General features: G+C 39.4%; 1 protein-coding gene across 1 annotated transcript in view; it reads right to left on the minus strand.

The window, feature by feature from the left end:
* The window catches only part of LOC124716681, a 130,928-nt gene that overhangs the window by 35,577 nt on the left and 79,638 nt on the right, over positions 1-15,713 (minus strand). The gene's annotated exons all lie outside the window — the stretch shown is intronic.

A 15,713-nucleotide genomic window follows, 5' to 3' on the forward strand; every position in this document is an offset into this window, starting at 1 on the left:
TGTGGTTTCAGTTGCCTGAGACTGCAGTCATGTTTGTGTGTGTGTGTGTGTGTGTGTGTGTGTGTGTGTGTGTGTGTGTGTGTGTGTGTGTGTGTGCTTTTTGTTGTGTCCTTCTGCGACTCAGCATCTCTGCTATATGACGAGTAGCAACTTTCCCACTCTAATATTGTTACATTCCTTCCTGGATTTTCCATTGTTAAAATTCTGTATTGTGTTTCATTGCTTTTATTTTGCATTGCATTCAATGTGCTGCAGCTGTTCAGGCATGATGTCCTTAGGTTGGTTAGGGGACAGATGACCATAGATGTTAAGTGCTCAGAGCCATTTGAACCATTTTTGTTCAAGCATGATAGTAATAGTTGTCATTCTCTTGGCTCTTAACGTGCCACACATGCCAAATGAGATGTTATTTTTATCCCAAGTGATGACAGCCTAGTTACCTACTGCAATTCATAGCTATTGATAGAAGGAGCTGTCATTACCTCTAATTTTTGTATTGCTGACCACCAATTTCAAACTGTGGCTAATTATTTTCAGTGAACATATGATATACTGTACTCCTATGTATACAAAAACTTATTTCTTGGTTTGTGTTTCTTACTTGAAAAGTTCTCTTAAGTTTGGATTTATGTTTTCATTTTCTGCTATTCCTTACATGCTGGAGGCGATCAGCAGCAGACAGACACATTGAAAATTGCATTTAAACGTAGACTAAATTATTAAAGGTCTCCTTCACACACACACACACACACACACACACACACACACACACACACACACACACACACAGGACCAATGTCATCTCTGCACAATGAAGCCCAAATTCAGTTAGCAGCATTCTCAGCTGGAGTGGGTAGTAAGGGTACAGAAAAGGCCCAGGTTGCAGAGTGGGAGAGTAACAGGCTATGGGATGGGGAAAATGCTGTAGTTCTTCCTGTGAGAGTGTGCAGGAATATGGCACGGACAGGGAGGTAGGTCACTAGATGCAGCACTACGAAGGTGTTCCGGCTGTGGCAGGGAGATGGGGGGGAGGGTAAAGAGCCTTACAGGTGTGCTGAGAGGCTGAAGTGGGAGCAGGGAAGGGAATAGAGGCAGGTAGAGGGCCAGTACTAGCAAATGTTGAGGCCACAAGGGTTAAAGGAACAGATGATAAGTTGTAGGGAGAGCTCCCATCTGCACAATTCAGAAAGGCTGTTATTGCTGGGAATGGAAAGCACATGGGATGTGATCTAAGTGATCCAGCTGCCATCGGTAATTATGTGACCCATTAACTCTGAAAATCTTCTTTTTTTACAGAAGAGAGGAAATATGCCATCCATTCCACAGACAAAAATTTGTTCTCACACAGCCTAGCCACCGAAGGATAATGTATCTGTAGTGACAAGAGCTCTCTTGTCCATTATGCTGAAGGCCTCACAAATGCCTTTACAGGCAGGCAGTACCACCCAGATCCTGTCCACAAACAGATTTCCCATACCACACCCTCACACACCCCTAGTCTTCCTACTACCCCAAAAAATAATAGAAGCACCACCGTCATCACCCAATACCCCCTTGTACTGGAACAACTGAGCCATATCCTTTGCTAAGGTATCGATCATCATGCCCTGAAATGAGAGACATCCTACCCAAGATCCTTCACACCCCTCCTAAAGTAGTGTTCTGTCACCCACCCAATGTACACAACATCCTAGCCCATCTCTATGCTACTCGCACTCCTGACCCCTTGCCATAGCAGACCAAGCTGCAAGACCAACCAAACCCACCCAGCCAGCACCTAGTACTCTAGCCTTGTGACCGGCTTGTCCTGTCCCATCAGAGGCAGGGCCATACCAACACTGCTGCATAGCTCTTTATGTTGGTATGACCATCCAACAACTGTCCATCAAGATGAAAGGTGACCATCAAAGTATTACGAAGATCAAAGTTGAACACCCTGTGGCACAAATTGCAGCTGTGCACATCATGCACAATTTCAATGGCTGTTCCACAACTCGCACATCTGGATCCTTCCATCCACCACCAGCTGCTCCGAACTAAGGGAGTTATCCTTACAACACATCAACTGCTCCCATAAGCATCCTGACCTCAATCTCAGGTAATCCACTATTCCTGCACACTCCATCCAACAGTTTCCCCCTCCTCCATTCTGTAACCCCTCCCGACTTATTTAGCGTATGCCACTACCCACTGGGTCCTACAATCATACATCATGTTTTGAGCCCATATACCTGCCACTCCTCTGTCCTGCATTCCTAGCTAGAAAACTGTGTGTGTGTGTGTGTGTGTGTGTGTGTGTGTGTGTGTGTGTGTGTGTGTGTGTGTGTGTGTGTTTTTCAATTAAGGGGACACAACGTGAGTTACCAAGTATATCTTAAATAATAATTTAATATTCTGAAAATAATTTACAAGAGTACTAGGTTAAGAGAATGGTTTGGTGGTTTAGTTACAAAAATTCTGAATCATAAACAGAATACAAAAGAAAAAAATTGAATATGTGCAATTTCACTATGTTTCAAACTTAAATAATTTGCTTGTGTATCCAGTTCTTAATTCTAAAGTTCATACACTTATTTCATCATTACAAAATTAGTAGAAATAATAGGTATAGATTTGCAGTAACTCCTCTTCTGCTGAATGATATATTTATTTTTTCATATTGTTTTGAATTTTATGGATGTTAAACAGCATTACTGTAAAACTTCCCAGCAGGTTAAAACTGTGTGTCAGACCAAGACTCAAACCTCGGGCCTCTGCCTTTCACAGGCACGTGCTCTAACTGACCGAGTTACCCAAGCAAGACTCACGACCCTGCCTCACAGTTTTACTTCCGCCAGAACTTCTGTCTGGAAGTAGGAGATGAGGTACTGGTGAAAGTAAAGTTGCGAAGATGGCTCATGGGCCATGCTTGGATAGCTAAATCAGCAGAGCACTTGCCCGTGAAAGGCAAAGGTTCTGAGTTCGTGTGTCAATTCAACACACAATTTTAATCTGCCAGGAAGTTTCAGATCAGTGCATACTCTGCCGCAGACTGAAAATTTATCCTCGAAAATACCCCAGGCTGTGGCTAAGTCATGTCTCCAATATAGCCTCACTTCCAGAAGTACTAATCTTACAAGATTTGTGGGAGAGTTTCTGTGAAGTCTGGAAGATAAGAGGCAAGGTACTAGTAGAACTAAAGCTGGAGACCAAGTCAGGCTCGCATTCGGGAGGACAACGGTTCAATCCCGCGTCCGGCCATCCTGATTTAGGTTTTCCGTGATTTCCCTCAATCGCTCCAAGCAAATGCCGGGATGGTTCCTTTCAAAGGGCATGGCCGACTTCCTTCCCCGTCCTTCCCTAATCCGAAGAGACCGATGACCAAGCTGTCTCGTCTCCTTCCCCAAAACCAACCAACCAACCAACCAAGTCAGGCGTTGTGCTTGGGTAGCTCGACAGTAGAACACTTGCCCATGAAAGGCAAATGTCCTTAGTTTGAGTCTTGGTCTGCCACACAATTTTAATCTGCCAGAAAGCGTACACTCCACTATAGAGTGAAACTTTCATTTTTGGAAGCATTTCTATATTTAATCTTTAAAGCCTGCTAGTATGTTATGTAACCCAAAGGTTTGGCCAGGAGATTTAAGAGGTTATAAGAGTGACAGAAGATAACATTACACTCTGTGGGGCAAATATTAGGGAGAGAGGATGTTAATGCAATGTTCAACTTAAGAAAGTCATACCTGTAGTGGAGTAATGTCTTAAGGCATTCAAGGCCTAGGTGGTTCAGGGTGACAAGAAGGGTGCCTTCTGAGTATTTTGGAAGTGGGAACTGCATTAGTCAGAGGCTGAAGCAGGATATTGTTTTTGAGATTGTTTGTGAGCCAGATCTGTGGAATAGCTATGGGAAGGAAGCCTTGTGGAGGTTGTTGGTGGTGATGGTTTCATTGGTGGAATAGATATGGTATCATGAATGCTTAGGCTGTAGGAAAGGGAGGATTCTATGTGGATAATGTAACAGCTGTCAAAAATGTAGTGCAACAGATCAAAAAAATCTATGAAATGGAAATCATAACAAACGCTGTGAACATTAAATGATCGTTCTAAAATATGCAACTATAGTGATCACAAAGTGTAATGTTACAGTAAGAGCATAATAAATCCCTACAGGAATAATGAACACTGATACTTAATTACACAGTTTTATTTTTAATCAACAGCAAAAAGGAACTAGGAAGCAGGATGAAGGATAGGCAGATAATTCACAACTCAGTCCAACGTAGGTCTACCACATTCATGAAATTAATGTTTAATATTTGAAGTTCTGTTATTTGAAGAAGTCAGTACTGGACAACAACTATAGATGTGACTAACACAGATCCCAGCAAAATAAAACATAACTCCTTTGACAGTACCAGTAACTCTGAATGCCCTACAGTGCGTACGGCGAGAGAAGAGCTCTGACAGTTAACGTGGCTTGGCGCCCGTGCTTCGTGCAGCCACGACATCCAATCAGATGATGAGCTTTTGTTTACATTACCGTGGCCTAGTGTTGCCGTAGTGCTGGATGACCGCTGCTGGCTCGCTGCCCGTCTGTGTCGAATACTGGCAACTGTGCTGCCAGCTGTCGGAGCTCTTCTCTCGACAAGTATAGCTCCATCAAAAGTGGATATCCTGTAAGTGTTGTAATGGGTGATGGTTATTTTCTAGTTGACGGTTGTTCTCTTGTGAGAGTGTGGAGGAAATCTGCTGACCTGAAGAAAATTATTTTTTTGTGTTGCATAGTGAATAGCTACCAAAATAAACAAATACCCTCTGGTGTATTCCCAGACTAGCATGAACATCAATAGTAGTGACACAACAAGGTGGATTCTTCCCATCTGTTATGTTTTTCTATTCCCATAATCAACCACATCCCCATATTTTTTTCCTTCATTAAATTTTACCTTATTTTGGATACATTTACCTATTGGCTTGCAACACTTACTTTAAAATCCCAAGTTATTATTTAGACTATATTTCACTTGAATATATTATTCAAATTCCTATTTTGAGTGTACTGGTTCCACTGATATTAGTTCAGCAGGTTGAATAGAAGTTGCAGTTAATTAAAGTTAACACCATAGTACTATATGCGAAAACCTTTGTGAGGTGATCAGTGTAATTCCATATAATGATCCACACCAACACAAAGCTATGCATTCTGGCTTTCATGCAAAACTCTTCAAATTATCAGAAACTAATTAATTTCTGAAATAATTCAACTTGATGATCAGAGCCACTGTCATTTATCGTTGAAGATTTTGTCATAACAATTGTTAAATTCCAAACTTTGACTATATACTTTTGTTACTTTAGTTTTTCTATACAAGGTTATGTATGGCATTCATTGATTAACACACCAATTAATAATTTCATTTAATTTATTATAATTTGCAAAATGGTGCTTATACATGTAAAAAAGGGAACTCATACTGCATAAGGAGAATAGTGTCCATGTAATTTCCTAAACTTCCAAACCGCAGTATTTTCTACAAGACAGCATCACATTAGATCTTAAAGTTCATCCAAAACAGTAAACTTCAGCCCAGCTGATTTTCAAAGCATAATATAATTTACAAAATAACAGTTTACTCTTACACCGATCTATAAGTACTCAGACACCACCAAAATTGACAGTCTGCCATCTGAAAGCTCATGAGTAAAACCTAATACAGGTGCATACTTCCTGTGTTGATTCATGCCACAACTGTGCATTTTCTTTATGTGAAAAAATGCACACTGACATTCATAAAACTTGATAACTTTTAATATTTTAGGGCTTTAGAGTGATTACAGTACTTCACATTAAGGAATATTTTAACTGAATTGTCACGACAGATGAGAAGTGTGGAACATCATTGCCATCAAAACTAGAGTTTGTTGGATCAGTGAAACTCATTATGGACTGGCTTAACTGTGCTACTAAAGTGTGAACCTCTTCAATAAATTACTACAGAATAGTGTTAAGTGTGCACTGCAGCTTTTTCAAGTATACATAAACATAGCACAATGTACTTCAGTAGTGTTAGGTGTAGGTGTTGTGTCTGGTTCAATACACTTCCCTAACTTTTGTAGTAGAGAAACTGGTCACCATATTTAATTATTGAACTTAGTGAAGAATATACATGTGCATTAGTACAAACTAAATGGAGGTGTTGTGTAAATCTTTGAGAAAGTGCTATTTCACACTGTAAAAAGTGAGGTCTGATGAAAGCTTTTTCCCAACTAGTGAGTATCTGAAACCAACTAAATTCTGGACAGATTTGGTCTTGTTCTCATTTATGATGCAATCTGAAGATTAGTTTACAAACATTCAACAGCAAATCCACTTAAACAAAAATACATAATTTAATTTTAACACATTATTTCAACTGCAGATAAAATTTATGTCACCATTTACATTTTTATATTTCTTATATCAATATGTAATTAATTGAGGTTTCAACATAACAAGAAGTGTTCAGTTTTAATATGTGCAAATGTTTTCACATTTGTTATCAGCTGTTATTACTAAAAATCTTCAAATAAATACATGTCCTCAAGAACTGTTCAGGGAATTAAATTTTATGATGAATAATCTAAAAATGATAATCACACTAACATAGCGCTGACTCACTGAAAGTTCTAGAAGCTTTGGGAAAATGCAGTTTATCATATTACTACTGTTTGCAGATGCTAAATGTGTCTATTTTTGACGTGGATTAAATTAATTCCCATAAAGCTCTTTCCAGTATGTGTGGTATACAGAAAGCGAAAAGCATTCTGTGTTTTATATGTTCAAATTTTCATGTGGCAATGTGAAACTGTGTGGAATAATAAATAAACCACACTTTTCAGACATAATAACTATTAACTCCATGCCATGTCATTTAACATCCTGGACCTCAAGTGTGATGTTTTATATTTGTCTCTGGCTACTAACTTCATCTTAAAAAGCTAAGCGAACTTTTTTACATTTATTTGATGTCACCTTCCTTGCACTTAAATATACATTGCTTGCTAAAAAGTAAATGATTTTATGTGACGTCAATGTGAATTATAAACACAAATTTGTTATTGCCTTAAGCAAGTCAAGGGTGTCATAACACTCATTTAGACTTTCAGTTTTGAGGTGATTGAGATTGGTGGTACTGAGGAAAGACTACAAGAACCACATCAGTAAAGCTACATTGTCTACAAAAAAGGTGTGGCTTATACAGCTGGGGATTTATAGAAGTTCAAAATCATCAAATGATATGAAGATCATCAAAATGTTTCTTTGGAACACACACACTTTCTCTGTAAAATAAAGCTGCAAATGAAATAAAGAAACCTACAAAAAAATATATGTAACCTCCTGAGAGATTAAGTGCTGGATCAAGACTCAAAACAAGAAACTTTGCCTTTTGTGGGCAAGTGCTTTACCGATTGAGGTGTCATAGCACAACTCACAGCCTGCCCTCACAATTCACTTCCGCCAGTAACTTGTCTCCTATCTTTGTAACTTCTCAGAAGTTCTCCTGTATACTATGTGGGACCAGCAACCTGGAATATTAGTCCCACAAGCTATGCAGGAGAACTTCGGAGAAGTTTGGAAGGTAGTGGAAGAGATACTGGCAGAAAGTGAAACTGTGAGGGCAAGTCATGAGGTCATGCTTGAAGGCACAGCACCTGCCCATGAAAGACAAACATTTTGGGTCTGTGTCCCAGTGTAACACAATTTTAATCCACCAGGAAGTTTCAAATCAGTATACACTCCACTCTATAGTGCAAAATTCATTTTAGCGCGACCTGTAATACATTCTAGGAAGACGAAGAAGAGCAAGAACAAGAACAAGAAGAAAAAAAATGGAAAGAAAGAAACATGCACTTTGAAGGAATTACCTGAATATCAGTAGACTACAATTTCAGAAAAACTGGATGATTTATTCAAAAGAAAGGACTTCACACATTGATACTGTGTTGATTCACGTTTGGCCCTTATGCAAGCAGTTCTTTGACTTGCCATTGATTGATAGAGTTGATGGGTGTCCTCCTGAGGGATATCATGCCATAGTCTATTCAATTGGTGTGTTAGATTGTCAAATTCTCAAGCTGGTTGGAGGACCCTGCCCATAACACTTCGAACGTTCTCAATTGGGGAGAGGTCTGGCAACATTTCTGGCCAAGATAAAGTGTAGCCAGCATGGAGACAAGCAGCACAAATTCTCACCACATGTGGGCGGTCGTTATCCCTGCTGAAATGTAAGCCCAGGTTGGCTTGCCGTGAAGGGCAGGGTACTGCAGATGACAACCACAGGGGTCCTGCTACAAAATTAAATGGCATCCGAGACCATTACTCGTGGCTGTTTGGCTGTACAGCAGATGACAGTCACACTGGTATACCACTGCTGTTCAGAGCATCTTCAGACATGTCACTGCAGGTCATCAGGGCTCAGTTCGAAGTGGGACCCATCCCTGAAGACAATTTTGTTCCATACAATTAGATAAAAATAATGTGCAAGGAAGAAAAACAGAACTATAGGCAATTCTTTGACACAAAGCTCATTCTTGCATCTTTTTCATGTAAAGAGCTCAGTAAACATTTCATTGAATTAGGTATTTTGTGAATCATGTCATTTTCTATGGAGAACATTACTAATGTGCTTCATCTAATCTGCATTGTGGGGTGGGTGGGTTTGAAGTTTAAAGCGACCAAACTGCACGGTCATTGGTCCCTTCTGCATTGTGATTTTTAAACAAAAAGAAGGCAGGAAAATGATAAGATAAGATCTTTTTCTTTCCTCACATTCATAAATATAAGTGTTCTTTTTGTATGTGTCAGACTTTAACTTCTGTTTTTAGGTTTAGTTACCTGCATTAAAGTGAGATGCTGATCTGCCAATCTCTTTAACCTCAACATATCTTTCAAAAGATAAACTTGTTAATCTCAGTTCTTTCAGTTCCAAAGCTTTCACTCACTTCCACACATTATATACAACAACCAATAAGTATTATCAGGCACTCGAAAAAAAAGGGGCAGAGGCATTCTCATTATAAATAGCACAGCTACTCCTTTACCACAGCTCACCCATCCCACAACTCACTCATCCCACAGCTAGATAACAGCTGAGGTGTGTGAGTGGGGCTTGCTTCTGTTCCCTCACAACTGTTTTGTACAACAGAATAGATTTCCAGTACCAAACCTCAATGCACTCAAGAGATTAAGGTCATTTTGTGTGGTGTCATTATGTGAGTGATCATAATGAAATCACCATGGGATCCAGTTTGAATGCAATCTGCAGGCAAATTAAAATTCTTGTACTGGCTGTAGAGATACCATCTATAAACAAAATTCAACATATACGTTACTCCGAAGATAAAAGTTGTCTGTTCTGGTAAGAAAGTAAATAGGAGGTATATGAAGAAAAGGAATCCATGCCATTGACTCTTTATGAACTTAGTAAACCTCCAATCTGACTACATTCTCACAGAAACCTTTGAAAACTTCACAGTTCTAGGTACAAATTGTGTGGGAGATTTTTCGTCGAATCTGAGAACATATTCTGAGCTCAAACATAATGAGGTATTTTGAACAGAATGACCTCCTCAAGGACAACCAGCATGGATTCTGAAAATATTGAGCGTATGAGACCCAACTCTCACTATTCTCAAATGATGTACTGAATGGTTTACGTTAAGGCAATCACATAGATGAAGTATTTCTTCATTTCTAAAAAGCACTTGACTCAGTGCCACACCAACATTTATTGCAAATTATGATCATACGGAGTTCTTGTTGTTGTTGTTGTTGTTGTTGTTGTTGTTGTCTTCAGTCCTGAGACTGGTTTGATGCAGCTCTCCATGCTACTCTATCCTGTGCAAGCTTCTTCATCTGCCAGTACCTACTGCAACCTACATCCTTCTGAATCTGCTTAGTGTATTCATCTCTTGGTCTCCCTCTACGATTTTTACCCTCCACGCTGCCCTCCAATACTAAACTGGTGATCCCTTGATGCCTCAGAACATGTCCTACCAACCGATCCCTTCTTCTTGTCAAATTGTGTCACAAACTCCTCTTCTCCCCAATTCTATTCAATACATTCTCATTAGTTATGTGATCTACCCATCTAATCTTCAGCATTCTTCTGTAGCACCACATTTAGAAAGCTTCTATTCTCTTCTTGTCCAAACTATTTATCATCCATGTTTCACTTCCAAACATGGCTACACTCCATACAAATACTTTCAGAAAAGACTTCCTGACACTTAAATCTATACTCGATTTTAACAAATTTCTCTTCTTCAGAAACGCTTTCCTTGCCATTGCCATTTTATATCCTCTCTGCTTCGACCATCATCAGTTATTTTGCTCCCCAAACAGCAAAACTCCTTTACTACTCATTTCCTAATCTAATTCCCTCAGCATCAGCCGACTTAATTCGACTAAATTCCATTATCCTCATTTTGCTTTTGTTGATGTTCATCTTATATCCTCCTTTCAAGACACTATCCATTCCGTTCAACTGCTCTTCCAGGTCCTTTGCTGTCTCTGACAGAATTACAATGTCATCGGCGAACCTCAAAGTTTTTATTTCTTCTCCATGGATTTTAATACCTACTCCGAATTTTTATTTTGTTTCCTTCACTGCTGGCTCAATATACAGATTGAATAACATCAGGGACAGGCTACAACCCTGTCTTACTCCCTTCACAACTGCTGCTTCCCTTTCATGCCCCTCGACCCTTATAACTGCCATCCGGTTTCTGTACAAATTGTAAATAGCCTTTCACTCCCTGTATTTTACCCCTGCCACCATCAGAATTTGAAAGAGAGTATTTGAGTCAACATTGTCAAAAGCTTTCTCCAAGTCTACAAATACTAGAAACATAGGTTTGCCTTTCCTTAATCTAGCTTCTAAGATAAGTCGTAGGGGCAGTATTGCCTCACGTGTTCCGATATTTCTACGGAATCCAAACTAATCTTCCCCAAGGTCGGCTTCTACTAGTTTTTCCATTCGCCTGTAAAGAATTCACGTTAGTATTTTGCAGCCGTGACTTATTAAACTGACAGTTCGGTAATTTTCACATCAGTCAACACCTGCTTTCTTTGGGATTGGAATTATTATATTCTTCTTGAAGTCTGAGGGTATTTCACCTGACTCATACATCTTGCTCACCAGATGGTAGAATTTTGTCGGGACAGGCTCTCCCAAGGCTGTCAGTAGCTCTAATGGAATGTTGTCTACTTCCGGAGCATTGTTTCGACTCAGGTCTTTCAGTGCTCTGTCAAACTCTTCTTGCAGTATCATATCTCCCATTTCATCTTCATCTACATCCTCTTCCATTTCCATAATATTGTCCTCAAGTACATCGCCCTTGTATAGTCCTTTTATATACTCCTTCCACCTTTCTGCTTTCCCTTCTTTGCTTAGAACTGGTTTTCCATTTGAGCTCTTGATATTCTTGCAAGTGGTTCTCTTTCTCCAAAGGTCTCTTTAATTTTCCTCTAGGCAGTATCTATCTTATCCCTAGTGAGATAAGCCTCTACATCCTTACACTTGTCCTCTAGCCATCCCTGCTTAGCCATTTTGCACTTCCTGTTGATCTCATTTTTGAGACTTTTGTATTCTTTTTTGCCTACTTCATTTACTGCATTTTTATATTTTCTCCCTTCATCAATTAAATTCAATATTTCTTCTGTTACCCAAGGATTTCTACTAGCCCTCGTCTTTTTACCTACTGGATCCTCTGGTGGCTTCACTACTTCATCCCTCAAAGCTACCCATTCTTCTTCTACTGTATTTCTTTCCCCATTCTCGTCAATTGTTCCCTAATGCTCTCCCTGAAACTCTGTACAACCTCTGGTTTAGTCAGTTTATCCAGGTCCGATCTCCTTAAATTCCCACCTTTTTGCAGTTTCTTCAGGAAATACGGAAGCGACCGATCCCGCCCGTCTGCTTTGACCCATGACGTCACAAATATGGCGGAAACAAAAACAAACACACACACTTTCCACAAGAAGCCTAATGACACTAACGGGACAAGCGTGGGAAATGGGGTGTTTTGGGTGGGGGCAAACTAAATATAAACAAATTTAGATGCCTTGCGTAGCTACAACGTGTAAGTGAAGACAGCCATGCATGAATACCCACCCACCTCCCCAGGGGTCGTAAGCCCTGCAACCTATAGAAGATAAAGATGCTTCATTAGCTGATTAGTGTTTTTTGTCTTTTAAAAAAAAAAATCTCACGGGATAGAATGAACAGATCAGAAAGATAAATATAATAAACTAAAACAGAAATTGGAGGAAACAGATAATTAAAATAAGTAATAAGTGTTTTTAAATTTTAAAAAAAATCCCACGAGACAGAACGAACAGATCAGAAAAGTAAATAAAATAAGATAAAACAGAACTGGAGACAGCCACACTCAAACCAAACTCCGCGCCGTCATGACGTCACACACGACAACACCCTTACGTCACAGGTCAAAGCCGACGCGTGGGATCGGACACTTCTGTTGACCCTTTCTTCAGTTTTAATCTACAGTTCATAACCAATAAATTGTGGTCAGAGTCCACATCTGCCCCTGGAAATGTCTTACAATTTAAAACCTGGTTCCTAAATCTCTGTCTTACCATTATATAATCTATCTGATACCTTTTAGTATCTCCAGGGTTCTTCCATGTATACAATCTTCTTTCATGATTCTTAAACCAAGTGTTAGCTATGATTAAGTTGTGCTCTGTGCAAAATTCTACCAGGCAGCTTCCTCTTTCGTTTCTTACCCCCAATCCATATTCACCTACTACGTTTCCTTCTCTCCCTTTTTCTACTAACGAATTCCAGTCACCCATGACTATTAAATTTTTGTCTCCCTTCACTATCTGAATAATTTCTTTTATTTCATCATACATTTCTTAAATTTCTCCATCATCTGCAGAGCTAGTTGGCAAATAAACTTGTACTACTGTGGTAGGCGTGGGCTTCATATCTATCTTGGCCACAATAATGCGTTCACTATGCTGTTTGTAGTAGCTTACCCGTACTCCTATATTTTTATTAATTATTAAACCTACTCCTGCATTACACCTATTTGATTTTGTATTTATAACCCTGTATTCACCTGGCCAAAAGTCTTGTTCCTCCTGCCACCGAACTTCACTAATTCCCACTATATCTAACTTTAACCTATCCATTTCCCTTTTTAAATTTTCTATCCTACCTGCCCGATTAAGGGATCTGACATTCCACGCTCTGATCCATAGAACACCAGTTTTCTTTCTCCTGATAACAATGTCCTCTTGAGTAGTCCCTGCCCGGAGATCCGAATGGGGTAATATTTTACCTCCGGAATATTTTACCCAAGAGGACGCCATCATCATTTAACCATACAGTAAAGCTGCATGCCCTCGGGAAAAATTACGGCTGTAGTTTCCCCTTGATTTCAGCCGTTCGCAGTACCAAAACAGCAAGGCCGTTTTGGTTAGAGTTACAGCGCCAGATTAGTCAATCATCCAGACTGTTGCCCCTGCAACTACTGAAAAGGCTGCTGCCCCTCTTCAGGAACCACATGTTTGTCTGGCCTCTCCACAGATACCCCTCCATTGTGGTTGCACCTATGGAACGGCTATCTGTATCGCTGAGGCACGCAAGCATCCCCACCAATGGCAAGGTCCATGGTTCATGGGGAGGGGGATCATATGGAGTACCAAGTGAAATTTGAGACTGGATTGAGGACTTTGAGGACTTTTTGACAGGGAGGATGCAGCATGTTTCTTGCATGGACAGTCATCGTCAGATGTAGGAGTAACTTTGGGTGTATCCCAGGGAACTGTGTTAGGACCCTCACTCTTCATGTTGTATATTAATGATCTTGCAGACAATATTAATAGTAAAATAAGGCTTTTTTGCAGATGATGCAATTATCTAAAATGAAGTACTATCTGAAGGAAGCTGCATAAAAATTCAGTCAGATCTTGATAAGATTTCAAATCGTGCAAAGACTGGCAACTTGCTTTAAATGTTCAGAAATGTAAAAATTTGCACTTCACAAAATGAAAAAAATGTAGTATCCTATGACTATAACATCACTGAGTCACTGTTGGAATCAGCCACCTCATACAAATACCTAGGTGTAGCACTTTGTAGGTTATGAAATGGTATGACCATATTAGGGTAAAGAAAGTGGTAGACTTCAGATTATTGATAGAATGCTGTGGGAGTGGCAGTCAGTCTACAAATGACATTGCTTAAAAATCACTCATGCAACCCATTCTAGAATATTGCTCAAGTGTACGGGATCCATGCCAGATAGGTCGAACAGGGAATTTGAACATATATAGAGAAGGACAGCATGAATCCATAGGAGAACGTCACAGAAATTTTGAAGGAACTGAAATGGAAGACTCTTGAAGATTGATGTAAACTATCCCAAGAAAGACTACTAACAAAGTTTCAAGAGTTGGCTTTAAATGATGACTTTAGAAATATACCACAATTCCCTACATATCACTCACAGAGGAATAATGAGGATAAGAACAGAATGATTACTGCATGCACTGAGGCATTGAAACAATCATTCTTCTCATGCTCCATACATGAATGGAACAAGAAGAAACACTAATAACTGGTACTATGGGACATACCCTCTGCCGTGCACCTCATGGTGATTTGAACATTATAGATGTAGATCTAGAGTAGATTTTATCCAGTTAGGAACAATTTCTTGCAAGCAGAAAAGTGAAAGATGGCTTCTGTCCCATTTGTAATACTTATAAATGGCTTGGAATGTACTCCACACATCTCTGTATCACATCCTTGAAGTTTCTCCATCACAGTGGGATTTACGTAGCACAGTATGTGAATCAATGAATGACAGAAAACAACTCAAACAAAGGTCTGGTTTGGGTTTCGCACAAGCACAGCATTGACAGGTTACCTCAGGGTTTGATATTGGTTCCGATATACTCCATCTAAAAGAATACGACTAGCATAACTTTCTGCTTTGATGATGATCTAGCATCAACTGTTCAGACTACTAAGTCATGAGAAGGAAGGAACATCCAAGGACCTAGAGACTGAATTTATATTACAAGAAATGGAGATCCTATCAAAATCCATATAAGACATAAGGAAGTGCATTCTACTCAAACAATAGAATAGCAAGAGAACACTTCATTGTGAACTACTGTCAGGAAAAGTAGAATGTTTAACCATAAAAAGCTTGGAATACCTTTGAACCAGTCCCTAATTTACAAAACATACCAGGAAAACATCAACATGAAACTCAAAATATGTAACAGCATCATGAAGAAATAAGCTAGTATGTCACAGGAACTGAAGCAACTAATCTCCATACCATAGCTATATCCTTTGTGTAACCAATTTCTGAACATCATTTTCTAATCTGGAAACAAATTAACGGTTCTGACATTAACCTTCATTAATGCTTTATCATTTTTATATAAACAACAAAACCACTTCCTACATGATTGTTATCCACCCTCGACCATGTCTTGTCTCTGCAGTTTAGGTGTCAGGAAGTAATAAAACAAGAACAGTGAAAAGTTACATCAAATCAACCTTCCACAGTGCTTGTTCCTCCATTAGGTCATATGTAACATTCCTTCGTATTGGCATAATTCCAGGAACCCCTGAATGGCAAGGTATAAAGAATAATCTTCATGAAGGGAGCTCAACTAAAATTAAGTATTGGGGTATCATAGACCC

The sequence above is a fragment of the Schistocerca piceifrons genome, chromosome 9 (assembly GCF_021461385.2).
Source record: "Schistocerca piceifrons isolate TAMUIC-IGC-003096 chromosome 9, iqSchPice1.1, whole genome shotgun sequence".
NCBI classification, from domain to species: Eukaryota; Metazoa; Arthropoda; class Insecta; order Orthoptera; family Acrididae; genus Schistocerca; species Schistocerca piceifrons.